This window comes from Pipistrellus kuhlii, unplaced genomic scaffold (genome assembly GCF_014108245.1).
Source record: "Pipistrellus kuhlii isolate mPipKuh1 unplaced genomic scaffold, mPipKuh1.p scaffold_m20_p_21, whole genome shotgun sequence".
NCBI classification, from domain to species: domain Eukaryota; kingdom Metazoa; phylum Chordata; class Mammalia; order Chiroptera; family Vespertilionidae; genus Pipistrellus; species Pipistrellus kuhlii.
The window spans coordinates 9853922-9869166 of record NW_023425520.1 but is presented as its reverse complement, the minus strand read 5'-3'; positions in this window follow the sequence as shown (position 1 = coordinate 9869166).

Sequence of the window (15245 nt, the reverse complement as noted above, 5' to 3'; positions counted from 1 at the left end):
TTCCTGACAAAAAATCAATAAGGAAATACTCTAAATGACAGACTGGATGAGATGGATTTAATTGACATTTAGAGAACATCTCATCCCATAGGTAAATATACATTCTTCTCAAATGGACATGGGTTAGGACACAAAAGAAGTCTCTACAAGTTCAAGAACATTGAAATCATACCAAGTTTCTTCTCAGACCACAATGGAATGAAATTAGAAATAACCGTATTTTTCGGACCATAAGACGCACTTTCCCCCCCCCAGAAGTGGGGGAAAAAGTCCCTGCGTCTTATGGTCCAAATATAGCCTACACATATACTTTAAAAAAAAAGTTTTTTTACTTGCCTGGCTCTGTGTGGTCTCTGTGTGCTTGCCCGGCTCTAAAATGGTTCTAAATGCTGCTGTTTACTTTACAGGGTTGATTACATGTGTTTATGACTGTGATGTTGGGTTTTAATGCACATAAAATATTTTAGGACACTATTTGTTTCAGAATCTTTTTTTCTTCATTTCCCTTCTCTAAAAACTGGTGCGTCTTATGGTCCGGAGCGTCTTATGGTCCGAAAAATACAGTAACTACAGTAAAAATACTAAAAAAACATTCTAACACATGGAGTTTAAATAGCATGCTATTGAACAATGAAAGTTACCAATGAGATCAAGAAACAAAATACTTTCTGGAAACAAATGAAAATGGATACACAACAACCCGAAATTTCTGGGAGGGAAGTTCATAGAACTTCAGGCCTACTTCAAAAAACAAGAAAAATTAACAATAGACTATTTAACTCTACTACTTAAAGAATTAGAAAGAAAACAATAAGAAAAGCCCAGAGTAAGTAGAAGGAAGGAAACAATAAAGATTAGAGCAGAAATAAATTACATAGAGGCTAAAAAAGCAATACAAAAGTCAATAAAACCAAGATCTGGTTCTTTGAAAATATAAACAAGATTAACGAACTTTTAGCCAGACTCATCAAGAAAAAAGAGGAGGACACAAATAAAATCAGAAATGAAAGTGGTGAAGTAACAACTGACACCACAGAAATGCAAAAAATTGCAAGAAAATACTATGCACAACTCTATACCAACAAGCGGGACAAAGTGGAGGAAATGGACATATTTCTAGAAAAATACAATATCCCAAAAATAAATCAGGAAGAATCAGAAAGCCTGAATAGACCAATAACAACTGAGTAAATAGAACCAGTAATAATAATAATAAAAAATCCTGGGAGAGTGCCAAGACCAGTTTGGCTCAATGGATAGAGCGTTGGCTTGGGGATTGAAAGGTCCTGGGTTCGATTCCGGTCAAGGGCATGTACCTTGGTTGTGGGCATATCCCCAGTGCAAGAGGCAGCTGATCGATGTCTATCTCTCATCGATGTTTCTAACTCTCTATCTCTCTCCCTTCCTCTCTGTACAAAATCAATAAAATATATTTTTAAAAAAATCCTGGGAGAAACCAAGATGATGGCCTAGGTAAGCACCTAATCTGCTGCCTTCCATAACAATTTCAAAACAACAACTAAAAGACAGAACAGACATCAATTCTACAACTAGAAAGAGAAAAGCTCACAGATCAGAGGAGCCACAAAGCGCTGAGTACGGAGACGCTTGCACAGAGAGGAAGGGCAGCTGAGTGCCTGGCTGGCAGGAGGGGAAAGGAAGCTCCCAACTGCACTGAACTTCACTGCTGACTGCACTGAATTCCAGCTCCGCCAAAATCCTGTGTACCCAGGCTCATACAGGGGGAGTCTGGACTGTAGAGAAAGGCACACGGAGACTCGGAGACTCAGGAGAGCTGCAGTGGAGTGCGTGCAAAGAGGTCTGACTGTGGAGGTTGCCGCAGGATTTCCATAGTGGAAGGAGTCGGCAAATCCTGACTGCACTGAATCCCAGCTCTGACTGCACTGAAACCCAGTTCCAGGGCGAGCCCCTGGGAGACCCACACTTACAGGGGGAATCTGGACTGTCAGGCAGAAACTCAGGGGATCCGTGGAAGGCAGAGGTCTGGAGGCTCGTGTGCAAGGGCAGGGCTGACAGGAAGCCAAGATGCCCTGAGACTCTGCCCCATCCAACCTGAGCACAAAGGCTTTTGCAATTTTGCAAGTCTGGTCCCTTAAGGCTGTCTCCAAAAAGAAGGTATCCTGGCATAGACACAGCTGATCCTCACAGCCATTTGGTCTGGAGGTCAATTCTTCCCAGTGATACCAACAACAATCCAGACTTAACTACAAGGCGGTACACACAATCTTTTTTTCTTTTCTTTTTTCTTCTTTCTGGACCAACAGTTCTTTGGCATCCCAATTTCAATGCCAGATAGTTCCTTATGTGTATGCACAATCTTGATTCTCCCTTAAGTATTCTTTTATTTTAAAGAATTATTGACTTGGAGGTAACAGTATGGTAAAGTTTGTAGAACTCAGGATTCACCTAGCAAGTGTTGGCAAAGGACACAGGGTAACTGAATCTCTGTAAACTAGTGATAATTCAGGACATTTTCATGTATACATTCAGTGATTTTAAAGACTATCTGCTACACTTTTCACAGGAGAGGGGCTTCTTCAGAAAACCAAGCAAAAATACTTTCAGTGGAATAAGAAAAACATCTGCCTCTTGTTTTAAAATGCCAATAAATCCTTCTATTTGACCTACTATGGTTTGAGTACCATTAATTATGATAAAAATTATTGGATCATATTTAGCCTAACTATTTATTTGAGGGATACCAATGGCATGAATTTAGCTTTTGAGTTGAGTTGACTTTTCTTTATATATTTGGAAGTCCTTTGAGATAAGACGTGTTAATTTGGTCAGTGTTCTTATATTGCATGGCTCATTTAAAGCTAAAGAAGAATACTTGCAATTTTCAAACTTTGCATCAACTGACATTTTATATCCTTAGAAAGTGTTTGTGTTTACATGCATTTGTTGATTGTCCTAATTGAAATCTTTCATTTTGTGTAAAGAGTTTTACTCTTTTCCTCAGACCTCAGGGGAGGGGGCAGGGAGAGTGGGGACAGGAAAAAAAACTAAACCGACTGAGGACAAAAACCATGGAGGCAGGAGCCGGGATTCGCACAGATTGCCTGAATTCCAATTTCCAGTGTGGCCGGCTGAGCTACCAGAGGGTTCTCATGGGCATTCAGGGGTGAGAACCACAAGAATGCCTCTGACTTCGGACCATTTCTCCAGGTGCTGGGAGTGGCTTTCCCACATGAAGGGAGCAGGCCATCCTCAGTGCAGTGGGTGCCCTGTGTTCACCCGCTGGTGGCGCCTCACAGAGAGGCTTCTAGCCAGGTCCACGTGTTTGCCTCTATGCCCCCTAACACTGACCTCTGCTACTGACCTTAGCTAGCCTCTAGTTACTGCCCCAACTCCGAGCCCCATGCATACCTGCATACCACCCCTGCTATGAAAGATCTAGTCAAAGTACATCTGAAATCTTCACCTTCCCTAATGAAACCCACCCCCTGCCATTTCTACTTTGTGTCTAAAGCAATCACCTTGGGCTACCTGAGCAGAGGTACTACTTTTATTCTTCCTTATTGTCTTGCTTTCTAAGCATTTCATTGTGAATGTACTCCTGGAAATGCCCTGGGATCTTCTCAGAGGCAGGGACTGACTTTGGTCCTGACCCACTTTGTGTGAGGCTGGGCACACACGTAAGCCTTGCTGAATGAGTCAGTAGATGCACAGCTGAATGTAAGTATTGTGAAATTAACAACATGAAAGAACATGTAAGCCCCCCAAAATACACGTTTAATTCAGAAAGAGAGATGACTGGGCCCTTGTAGCTCAATGAAGCAGCTTCTCCAGAGATAAAACAAAGAAGATGGGAGTTGGGGGTCTGATCCATGCCCCATTTCTGATGGCTGATCTGCAATTTTTACTCCCGTTAGTAATGGGAAAACCCATGTAAGTTATTGTCTCTTTACAAAGGTCTGCTCGTATGCATTTCTTCATTTCAACAGCGATGTCTTTAAGACCTGTGAGAAACCATGAATGACACTTCTGTTCTTCACCCTTTATTCCATCTTTCACCCCACCCCCTATCCCCCACCCCCACCCCTCTTTCTGGGCTGGAGTACAACATCCACCAGGCCATCCTGCATGTGAGTCACTCTGCACAGCTGAGGCAATCAGCTGTCATGGCATGCCCCATATATGTGGCTTGCAAAACCTTCACAACCTATCTTAAAAAAAAACTTTATTTAAGTACATTTTTTCCAACCCATATTACCACCTGCAGATATAGCATCAATTTTCCACAGACATTTTATGCAGGTGGCAGTAAGCACTTGTTTCTTCTCCGAGTTCTCAGTGACTTCATCGGAGAACTCTGCACGGCCAGCCTCAGGACTTGGTGCATCTGTGTCAGCTATGTACACCCTTCCTGACTTTAAGGACTGAAATCTAATTCCCTTTTATTCTTGGCGCACTTTACCTTTTAAGAAACGACAGCCATACAAAAGCAAATGTTTTGATTGTTCCCTGCCTTTCAGAGCGCCTCCAGATACACCATTTCACACAGAGTGTTCTGTGCCCTTGGTGATTTCTCTGCCTCCTCTGGGTGCCATGTACAGTGACTGCTGTTTTGATGTACAAACATAAGAATCCAAGATACCAATGGACATGACCAGCCCTCGATAAATTACCTCACTAATAATAGGCTTCAAGAATGCTGAGCTGCCCTGGCTGGTTTGGCTCAGTGGATAGAGCATACATTTGTGGACTGAAGGATCCCAGGTCCGATTCCCATCAAGGGCACATGCCTTGGTTGTGGGCTTGATCCCTAGTAGGGGGCATGCAGAAGGCAGCCGATCAATGACTATCTCTCATCATTGATGTTTCTATCTCTCTCTCCCTCTCCCTTCCTCTCTGAAATCAATAAAAATTTATTTTAAAAAATGTTAAAGAAAAGAAAAGAGAAGAAGAAGGCTGAGCTCCTCAGTGAGAGAAAGGGAGAAGGTGAAGAAAAGCTATGAGGACAGCGTGGTCCTCGGGGAGCTCTGCTCTGGGAGCCCGCTGTGCTCCTAGTTTATCTCTAATGTGTCTTCAGTTAACTTAGAACTCTGTGCTGGGTTTTCTCAAAGCGAGCACTGAAAATTATGTTTTGTGATATTTTTGAAAAAAGGTTAATCATTATCTTTCTCCAAAGCTTTTACTTTGAAAACTAAACCTCCCTGAGGCAGGGCATAAATTATTCTTGTGCTAAAAAAACTAAGCAAAGTTTGCAGAGGATAAAGTTTCATTCAATGCACTGAGAACCAGCTTCCTCAATCTTAGCCGATGGTTTGTTGATAAAGTACAAAAATTCAAAATAAGAAAAAGAAGTACAAAAATTCATAAATGGCTGAATGAGTGTGAAAAGTCAATTAGACATATTTTCAGACTCAGAACACTGCAGTACCCTTGTTCCTAGGAGGACAAAAGCTGATTTTCCTCAACCTCACCTCTAGGATGCGTGCCCCCAAGTTGGTGAGAGTGCTGTGTCTACAGAATACTGCATCCTTCAAAGTACCTGTGTTGACGATGCCAGAGAATTCAACGCATTTCAGTTTGTCTGTTGCGCACCACTTGAGCTCACTGTCGCACTTCCTTCCCATCACCGCGAAGCAGGTCGGGCACTTAAAGCCATTGGAGGTGAATTCACCCACTTCCTTCTCCTCCAGGTCACTCATTTTAATCTCCCAGGAGACTTAAAAAAAAAAAAGACAGAAAACTGGCTGGCTATTTGCCACTGGTAGGCAAATGTACCCACGCTCACAGAGACACTCAACACTGGAGTTACTACAGAAATCACCCCCACCTTGTGGAGGTTCCTTCCTGGTGAGGAAGCCAGACTAAAACAAACACAGAAGAAAATACGTGGCATGTCAGACGGTGACAAACTCCAAAGGGAGAACTGGAACAGTAAGTTTAGTAAGTGAAGGGTGCGGTTGAGGTCACGGGGTGGTCAAGGAAGGCCACACTGGAAGGGTGATTTCCAAACACGTGCACTGAATACTTCAGTGTGACAAATAAGGGGCAAAGGTCATGGTGTGCACAGGCTCTGTGATGCCTTGGTGAACCACGTCCTCTGATGCCCTCCTCCATCCAAGTGTCCCTACTCCCACCTGCTGTGGAGGAGAAACACTGAACTTGGCTGCTCCAAAGAAATATGTCCACAGAGTGTAGAGAACAAAGGATAAAGAGGTGGGAAATCTGTGGACACGTAGGGAAAAGGGGAAAAAGGAGTAAAAGTCATAGTATTGCTGAAACCGGTTTGGCTCAGTGGATACAGCATCTCCAGTCAAGGGCACGTAAGTTGGTTGTGGGCACAACCCCAGTAGGGGGTGTGCAGGAGTCAGCTGATTTTATGTTTCTAACTCTCTATCTCTTCCTTCCTCTCTGTAAAAAAAATCAATAAAAAATATAAAAAAATAAAAGTCATAGATTTATCTGTAGAATTTTTCTCGGGCTTTGAAAAGGTGGTTTTGAATTATTTACTTTCCCCTTCAAGCAAAAGCCCCCTTCACTCCCTCTGGCTCCTCCAGCCCACAGGCTGAGGGTGAGGGATAAGGAGTGTGACACCAAGGGGTCATGTCCACTAGGAGCCTGAACGCCCTCCCCCAACCTTGCCCGAGCACTAAGAATCCTGGGATTTCTTGCTCAAACAGACCACGCAATTTGCAGAGCTATTAGGAGAGCAGAGCTCAGTCGAAGGCCTGGTGTATCCATGCATGTGATCGTGATGCCCATCACAGGGAAGGGGAAGCAGGGTGGGGAGGAGGTGAACTGGGACCAGTGCTCTCAGAGCCGCCATTCCTGGCGCGGAACTCTGAGAAGTGAGAAAATTGAAGGCCTTTTATCCAGGTAAGAGGATGGAACCCAGATTATACTTTTTTTTTTTTTTTTTTTTTGGCTTTATGTGTAAATATGGAGCCATATTGCCTCGGACCCTGCAAATGTGAGGGCAGCAGGCCTCCATCCTGCGCAGGCGCAGAAGTTGGAGGCTTGGTTCCTGGGGACTGGAAGCCACATGTGCCATAGAACCAGAGTCCAGAGATGGCTGGCGCCCTCAGGGGGCTACAGCCTTACAGATCCTGGGCTGACCTGGCCTGCTCGCCTAGAGAGAACTGCTTGATGAAGCACAGTACAAACAGCCAAAAGTAATCTACAAAACAACAAAAGAAAATAATATAAAAACAAATTACAAACATTAAAGAGATTCCAATTAATAATTCCTCAGCAGTGTCTCATATTCCCTCTCCTTCCAAACTCTCACACCTCACTGTGCTTGAAGCTACTCTGTCCACTGTGTCTTTAAAAACAACAACAAAAAAACCCCCAAAACAAACAAACAAACAAAAATATATATATATATGTATATATTATTGTTTTTCTACAGAGAGGAAGGGAGAGGGATAGAGAGCCAGAAACATCGATGAGAGAAAAACATCAATCAGCCGTCTCCTGCATACCCCCCACAGGGGATATGCCCACAACTAAGGACATGCCCCTGACCGAAATTGAACCTTGGGACCCCTCAGTCTGCAGGCCAATGCTCCATCCACTGAGCCAAACCCGTTAGAGCTCTACTGTATCTTTTTAAATTTAATTAAAAACTCACGGCCGTCAGAACTGAAAGATGGTGGTTTATGAAAACCCCTGTACTTGCCATAGCCCACAAACACATCAAAATTACAACTAAAACACAGAGCAACAATCATTCAGAACCACCTGAGAGCTGGCTGAATGGAAGTTATATAACTAGAGAAGTAAAGAGGAAAATACCTCAAGACTAGTAGGAGGGGCAGAGATGAGGAACAAGCTGCCACTTTTTTTTTTAAAGCATATTTTTATTTATTTCAGAGAGAAAGGGAGAGGGAAGAAATATATAAACATCAATGATGAGAGAGAACACCCCCCATTGGGGATTGAGCCAGCAATAGGCATATGCCCTTGCCTGGAACCGAACCTGGGACCCTTCAGTCCACAGGCTAACACTCTATCCACTGAGCCAAACCAGCTAGGGCTGTGCTGCCTTTTTTTTTTTTTTTTAAATCAGGAGGGAGAGTCTCTGTGGAGGCTGCCTGTGAGGAGCGAGGGGTCCCAGTCCCACACCAGTGCCCCCCAGCCCAAGGTTTCAGACAGGGAAGAGAAGGCCCCATAACTATGGGCCATAAAAACCAGCAGAGATTGTGACTGAGGGACACGAAGGCTGTTGGGGACCCAGGGGTTGTTTTTAAAGAGATGATGAACAAACTTACTTGGACTCTATTGCTTTGAACTCCAGCACTGGGGGACCCAGACACATACGGGGCAGAACTGGACTGTCTGGCATCAGGGCTGGATCTTGGGGGCAGCCTTCTCCCAGAGAGGGGTGTCCCCAGGGGGTCATTGTTCCTCTGCTGGTACCTCCCCTGTTGCAGGGTTGACTGGCAGCCATATCTGAGTTTCCATCAGTCTGGCCCACACTGTTCGTTCTGCCCTGGTGATTCCCTGAGACACTGCCCCATCCAATTTGCAGTCCCACCCAAGCTGTTTATAGCAGCTTTTCCATATGGATGCTCTGTACTGGATCAGGTTTGCCTTTGCTAAAATCTCTCAAACAAGCTGCAGCTTCTGTCAGCATGGCCCATACATATTAATAAAAGGCCCCAAACCTGGCACTAGCAGCAACCTGACTTGCTTCACACTTGGGCACTTCCAAGCCAAGTAGCAGCCATCTGCAGCTGCTTCCAGGTGGCACCAGGCAGTAGTTCACTTTGCACTTCTCTAGAGGCCCTAAAGCCAGTGCACCCAGTGGACAGCTTCAGACCACACCAGATTACACATCCAAAAGTGATACATTCAAGGGGCAGACTCAGTGAGCACCAAAGCCCCACTGAAGCAAGTCCTGCTCCATAAGGGTGTCTCCTGCACAGCAGTCCTTCCCTGTAGTCATAATTGGTTCTCACAGCCAATTGGCCTGGAGGGAAATTTTTCCCAGTGATGCCAACAGTAATCACGGCTCATAACAAGACTGTGCACGCAGACCACACGGGGGTGCATCTAGAGTGCCCAGCTCAGGTGACTGGGGAGGCTCAGCCGCTGTGTCCTACAGGACACCTTCTGCACAAGGACACTCTACCAATTCCAGGAAAAAAAAAATGCCAAGAGTTAAAGACAAAGAGAAAATCTGAAAAGCAGCAAGAGTTAAAGACAAAGAGAAAATCTGAAAAGCAGCAAGAGAAAAGCAGTTAGTTACCTACAAGGGAGCACCCATACAACTGTTATCTGATTTCTCAACAGAAACTTTGCAGGCCAGAAGGAAGTGGCAAGAAATATTCAAATTGATGAATTTCAAGGACATACAACCAACATTACTCTATCAAGTAAAGCTATCATTCAGAATTGAAGGTCATATAAAGAGCTTCACAGACAAGAAAAAGCTAAAGGAGTTTATCACCACCAAACCAGTATTACATGTCATGTTGAAGGGTATTTTTTAAGAAGAGAAAGAGAGAGATCCAAGATGGCAGCTTAGGTAAATACACCTAAACTGCTGCCATCCACAACAATTTCAAAATTACAACTAAAAGACAAAATGTCTATCACCCAGAACCATGGGAAAGCTAGCTGAGTGGAAGCTCTACAACTAGACTGAAAGAGAAAGGAGCATTCAGGGCACAAGCACTGAAATATTGAGGTACGGAGGTGTGCATGTGCGATACAGGCTGGCGGTGGATCCTGGCTGGCGGAGAGCATTGCTTTCTTCAACCCGAAGAGAGATAGGCTCCTAAACTCTCTGAAATCCAGTTTCTGGAAAGAAGCTGGACTATCTGCCATCAGGTCAAAAAGTGAGGGTGGTTTGCTTGCAGAGCTGTGCACAAGAATAATTGTTTGCTGTGCTGAGGTGTGAGACACAGGGACGCAGTCAGAGAGGCAGAGATGGCTGACTGGCAGCCATTGCTGTTTGCCACATCCTAGCCTAGTGACACTTTGAGACCCCGCCCTGCACAATCTACAAACACAAAGCAGTGGCTTTCACATGTGAATGGCCTTCTCTATTGCAGTTTAACCTAGCAAACTTGCAACCTGGTGCAGATAGCTCCAAAGCCTCAAAGCTCCAATCAGAGAGGAGAGGTCTGTGGTTCTTGCCATAACTCCTGCAGGCCTCAGACAGTAGCTGAACTGCACTCCATTGGAGATCCAGAAGCCAGTGTACCTAGTGGTCAGTTTGAGACACTAGACTTTGACTCCTCACATCCATAAGTGATACATTTGGAAGGCAGACTCAGTGAGCACCAAAGCCCCACTGAAACAAGGCCTGCACCATAGCGTGTCTCCAGCACAGCAGTTCTTCCATTATAGACAGTGGGCCCTCACAGCCAATTGGCCTGGAGGTCAATTCCTCCAAGTGTGCCAATAGCAATCAACGCTTAACTACACCAAGACTTTGCACTCAGCCCACAAAGGGGTGCACTAAGAGCAACCGCCTAGGGTGATTATGGAAGCTAAGCTACTGGCCCCTATAGGTCACCTACCACACAAAGCCACTCCATCAACACAGGGAGGCAACCAAAATGTGGAGACACAGAAGTATGTCACGAATGGGAGATATGGAAAAAAGTAAACTACTGGACAACACAGAGTTCAGAATCACATTTATAAGGTTACTCAAGAATCTTCTGAGAAACTTGGAGAGACCTTCAAGGACCTTAATGAGAATAAAATAAAAAAATAAAAAAAAGGAAAAGGACCAGTCAGAAATTAAGCATACACGGTCTGAAATAAAGAATATACAGAAACTCAACTGTAGATCAATGTACTCCAAGAGTCAAACCATAGATCTCTTTATGAGAAAACAAAAAACACCCAACTAGTGAGGAAGTAAGAAAGAAGAATCCAAAAGTGTGAGGATAGTGTAAGGAGCCTCTGGGATGGCTTTAAGTGTACCAACATCCAGATTTTTGGTGTGCCAGAAGAAGAGAGAGAGCAGGATATTGAAGGCCTATTGGAAAAAATAATGACAGAAAACTTTCCCTACCTGGTGAAAGAAATAGACTTACAAGTCCAGGAAGCACACATAACCCCAAACAAGAGGAATCCAAGGAGGACCACACCAAGACACATCATAATTAAAATGCCAAGGGCAAAAGACAAAGAGAGAATCTTGAAAGCAGCATGAAAAAAAAAAAGTTACCTACAATGGAGTACCCATACGACTGTCAGCTGATTTCTCAACAGAAACTATGCAGGCCAGACGGGAATGGCAAGAAATATTCCAAGTGATGAACAGCAAGAACTTACAACCAAGATTACTCTACCCAGCAAAGCTATCATTCAGAATTGAAGGGCAGATAAAGAGCTTCACAGACAACAAAAAGCTAAAGGAGTTCATCACCACCAAACCAGGATTACATGAAATGTTAAACGGTATTCTTTAAGAAGAGGAAGAAAAAAAAATGTACAGGTAAAAATTATGAACAACAAAAAGACATCAAATACACACCTACCAACAAGTGAATCTAAAAATCAGGTGAATAAAAAAATCTAAAGAACAGAATGGACTAGTGAATAAAATAGAATCAGGGACATAGAAAGGGAGTGGACTGACAATTCTCAGGGGAGTGGGGTCAAAATTCTCAGTGGGAAGAGACTGGACAAAAATCTTACACCCATGGATGAAGACAGTGGCTGGGGTAAGGGCATGGGGTGGGGTGGGGAATCAGGTGGAGGGGAGCTATACCTATAATAATCTGAACAATAAAATTTATTATATAAAAAAAAGAAGAGAAAGAAGAAAAAATAGATTAAAAATGTGAACAACAAAATGCCAATAAATACATATCTATCAACAATTGAATCTAAAAATGAACAAGAAATCTAATGAACAAAATAAAATAGAATCAGAGGCATGCAAACATGGAACAGACTGGCAAATTTCAGAGAAAAGGGGGTGGGAAGTAGGAAGAGATTAATCAAAGATCCTACATATGGACATGGTGGTGAAGGCCTGTGGTGGGGTGGGAACCAGATGGAGGGGCAATGGTAGGAAAAAGGGGGACATCTGTAATTCAACAATAAAGATTTAAAATAAAAAAAATAAAAATAAAACAAGCACACTCACACACAAAAGCTCACTGCCATGGTTGTGCCATTCTCATTTCAAATGCTCAAAAGCTGCATATATATACAGATATTTTACTCATAGAATATCCCACAAGCCAGCACTGCACTATAGTCTTCCATGGTTAGACCAAAGCAAATTAAAATTGAAGTGTGTGCTGGTGAGAGAGTGGGCAACAGGCATTTTCATTCTATTTCTGGTGGGTAAATTAGTGCAACTTATTTAGAGGGCAATTTGATAATTTGGAAAAAAGTTTAGATTGCATAAACTCTTTGATTCATGAATTCCTAAGTATTTTCCTATATGTGTAATTTTATTGGTAGGTCAATTACTACAGGATTCTCTGAGATACTAAATGATTAAAAATGACTGAAATTCTCATGGTTAGACATCCATGAAATAGGGGTATAAAGAATGCATGCTTCTTCACACACTGATATGAAAATCCTGCCATTTGTGACAACATGGATGTACCTTGAAGTCATTATACTATGAAAACTCCTCCAAGGTGTATCTGGAAGGGGAAAAAGCACATTAGATATAAAATGCCACAGGAATAAAAAGATACACTTGGATATTGCTGGAAACCAAATCAGTTTCACTAAAAAAGAGATGTTGACAGGAAGCCAGGAAGGCTGGTCAACAACCTTAATTGCTCTAACCTTTAGTTGAGATATTGTTAGCTAAAGCAGAATCTACCTTGTTTGTCCCGTGAAAGTTTCTGTTATTTCCTGCCTAAGGGCTACATGTAAATTTTTGTTTATGTTGTCTAAGATGTTTTCCCCAAAGCCTCAATAAAAGGTCTGGCAGGGCCAGAGCAGCAGTAGTTCTCCCACTAGAGTTGGACTACCGCCTGGCCCCCATATCACCAAATTGAATTTCTTCAAGTCTCTTTTCATTTGTGTGCGGCCCTTCTCCAGAAGCTGAACCCTGAATTGGAACTCGTTCTACGTGGGCTGTGAAAGAGAGTCCTATAGGATATGTTGCTAAATGCACAGCCCATCTCTGGAAAGGTACTCAAGAAAGGATACCTGTGGTTGCCTCCAAGGAGTTGAGCTGGGGGGCTAAAGAGGAGAAGGATATATTTTCTGCTCTACACCTTCTGCATTTTGTACCATGGGCATAAAGTATTTATCTTAAAAGCTATATAATTAAAAACAAATAAGTATAAATACATTAAAACAGATAAAGGAGAGGAAAATGGGTTTTAAAATTTACTTTTACCCTTGAGAGAAAAGCCTGCAAAAATCCAAGTAAAAAAATAGAATTTTACCAAAGAAGAAATACAAATGACCAACAGATTTATGAAAGGATGCTCAACATTGCTAGTCACCAGTGAAATGCAAATCAAAGCCACAGTGAGCCTGGCTGGTGTTGCTCAGTGGTTGAGAGTTGACCTATGATCCAGGAGGTCATGGTTTGATTCCTGTTCAGGGCACATTCCTGGCTTGCAGACTCCATCTCAGTGGGGACCGTGCGGGAGGCAGCCGATTGATGATTTTCTATCATTGATGTTTCTATCTCTCTCTCCCTTTCCCTTTCTCTCTGAAATCAATAAAAATACAATTAAAAATGTAAAATTATTTAAAAAAAACATAATGAAATAACACCTCACACCTGTAAGATGGTTATCATTAATAAATCAACAAACAACAAGCATTGGCCACTATGTGGAGAGAAGGGAACCCTCGCGCAATGTTGGTGGAAATGCAGATTGGTGTAGCCACCATAGAAAACAGTACGCAGACCCCTCAAAAAATTAAAAATGGAACTGCCTTATGACCCAGCAATTCTCCTTCTGGGTATTTAGCTGAAGGAAACAAAAACACTAATTTGAAGAGAGATATGCAACCCTACATTCATTGTAGCATTATTTACAATAGCCAAGATATGGAAGTAACCTAGGTGTCCATTGATAGATGAGAGAATAAAAAAGCTGTGCTACACCCCATAGGATATTCAGTCATAAAAAAGCAGGAAATCCTGCCATTTGTGACAACATGGATGTATCTTGAAGCCATTATACTAAAGTGAAATAAGTCAGACAGAGAAAGAAAAATACTTTGTGACCTTCTAATATGTGGAATGATAAAAGATAAAATAAAACTCAAACTCATAGAAAAAGATCAGGGTTTTGGTTACCAGAGAGAGGATTTGTGGAAAGGTGATCAAAAAGGTACAAACTTCCAGTTATAAGATACATTAGTGCTAGAAAGGTAGTGTACAACAGAATGTGACTGTAGTTAACACTGAGATACAGGGAAGTTAAGAGAGTAGATCCTAAGAATTCCATCAAAGGGACCTTTTTTTTTGTATCTATATGAGATGATGGATGCTAACTAAACTCATTTTGGTAATTATTGGTGTATGTCAATATATCTCAAAGAAACTGGAAAAAAAAGGCTTATTATAGAAAAATACTTAAGCAAACTTCACTATAATCATAACCACAAACCAAGAGCAAGGGAGAGCACTTCTGAGGAAGCAAGTGGTCACCTGGCTAAGTGTGGGCACAGCACCTCATTCCCACCCATACAGTTGCCCTTGGGCAGCCCTCACACCCTTGGCGGCCCCAGGAGAAGGTGAATAGCACAGCTCTCAGTTATTCACAGTGAGAGGAATTACGATTTCCCCGTCCTTCCTTGAAAATGAGCGATGATGTCAAAATTCAGTGAGGCTGGCTTTGAGCTTGGGGAGTTGGGACTTATGATGCAGTGGGAAAGATAGGAACGGGAGAAAGGAGTGGAGGACTTGAAGATTGACAGCTCAAGATAAACTTCCACATTCACCTAAGGCCTGCTCCAAAAATCAATCAGTGATTTTCTGTCATCTTCCTTTAGGTGAAGAAAGCAGAGGAGGAAGTAAGTCAATAAAGACCTAGAATTTCATGTAAAATTATGCAGACCTTTCTTATATTGATCAGGAATTCTAAATTTGCCCATAATGAATTCTTAGTAAGGGAGAGCTATTTGTATTGATCTAAGCAGGGTGGATGAGTCCTTCCTATAAAAAAGAAGATGGGCCATTGAGAGGCTGGTGGGAGAGGGGAGGCATAAGGATATGAGCTCAGCAGTACAGCTGCTGGCCACTGGCTGAGTGGACCATCCTGATGACGCAGGAGGTCAGCGTGGGAGGAAGCCCCAGGAATTTA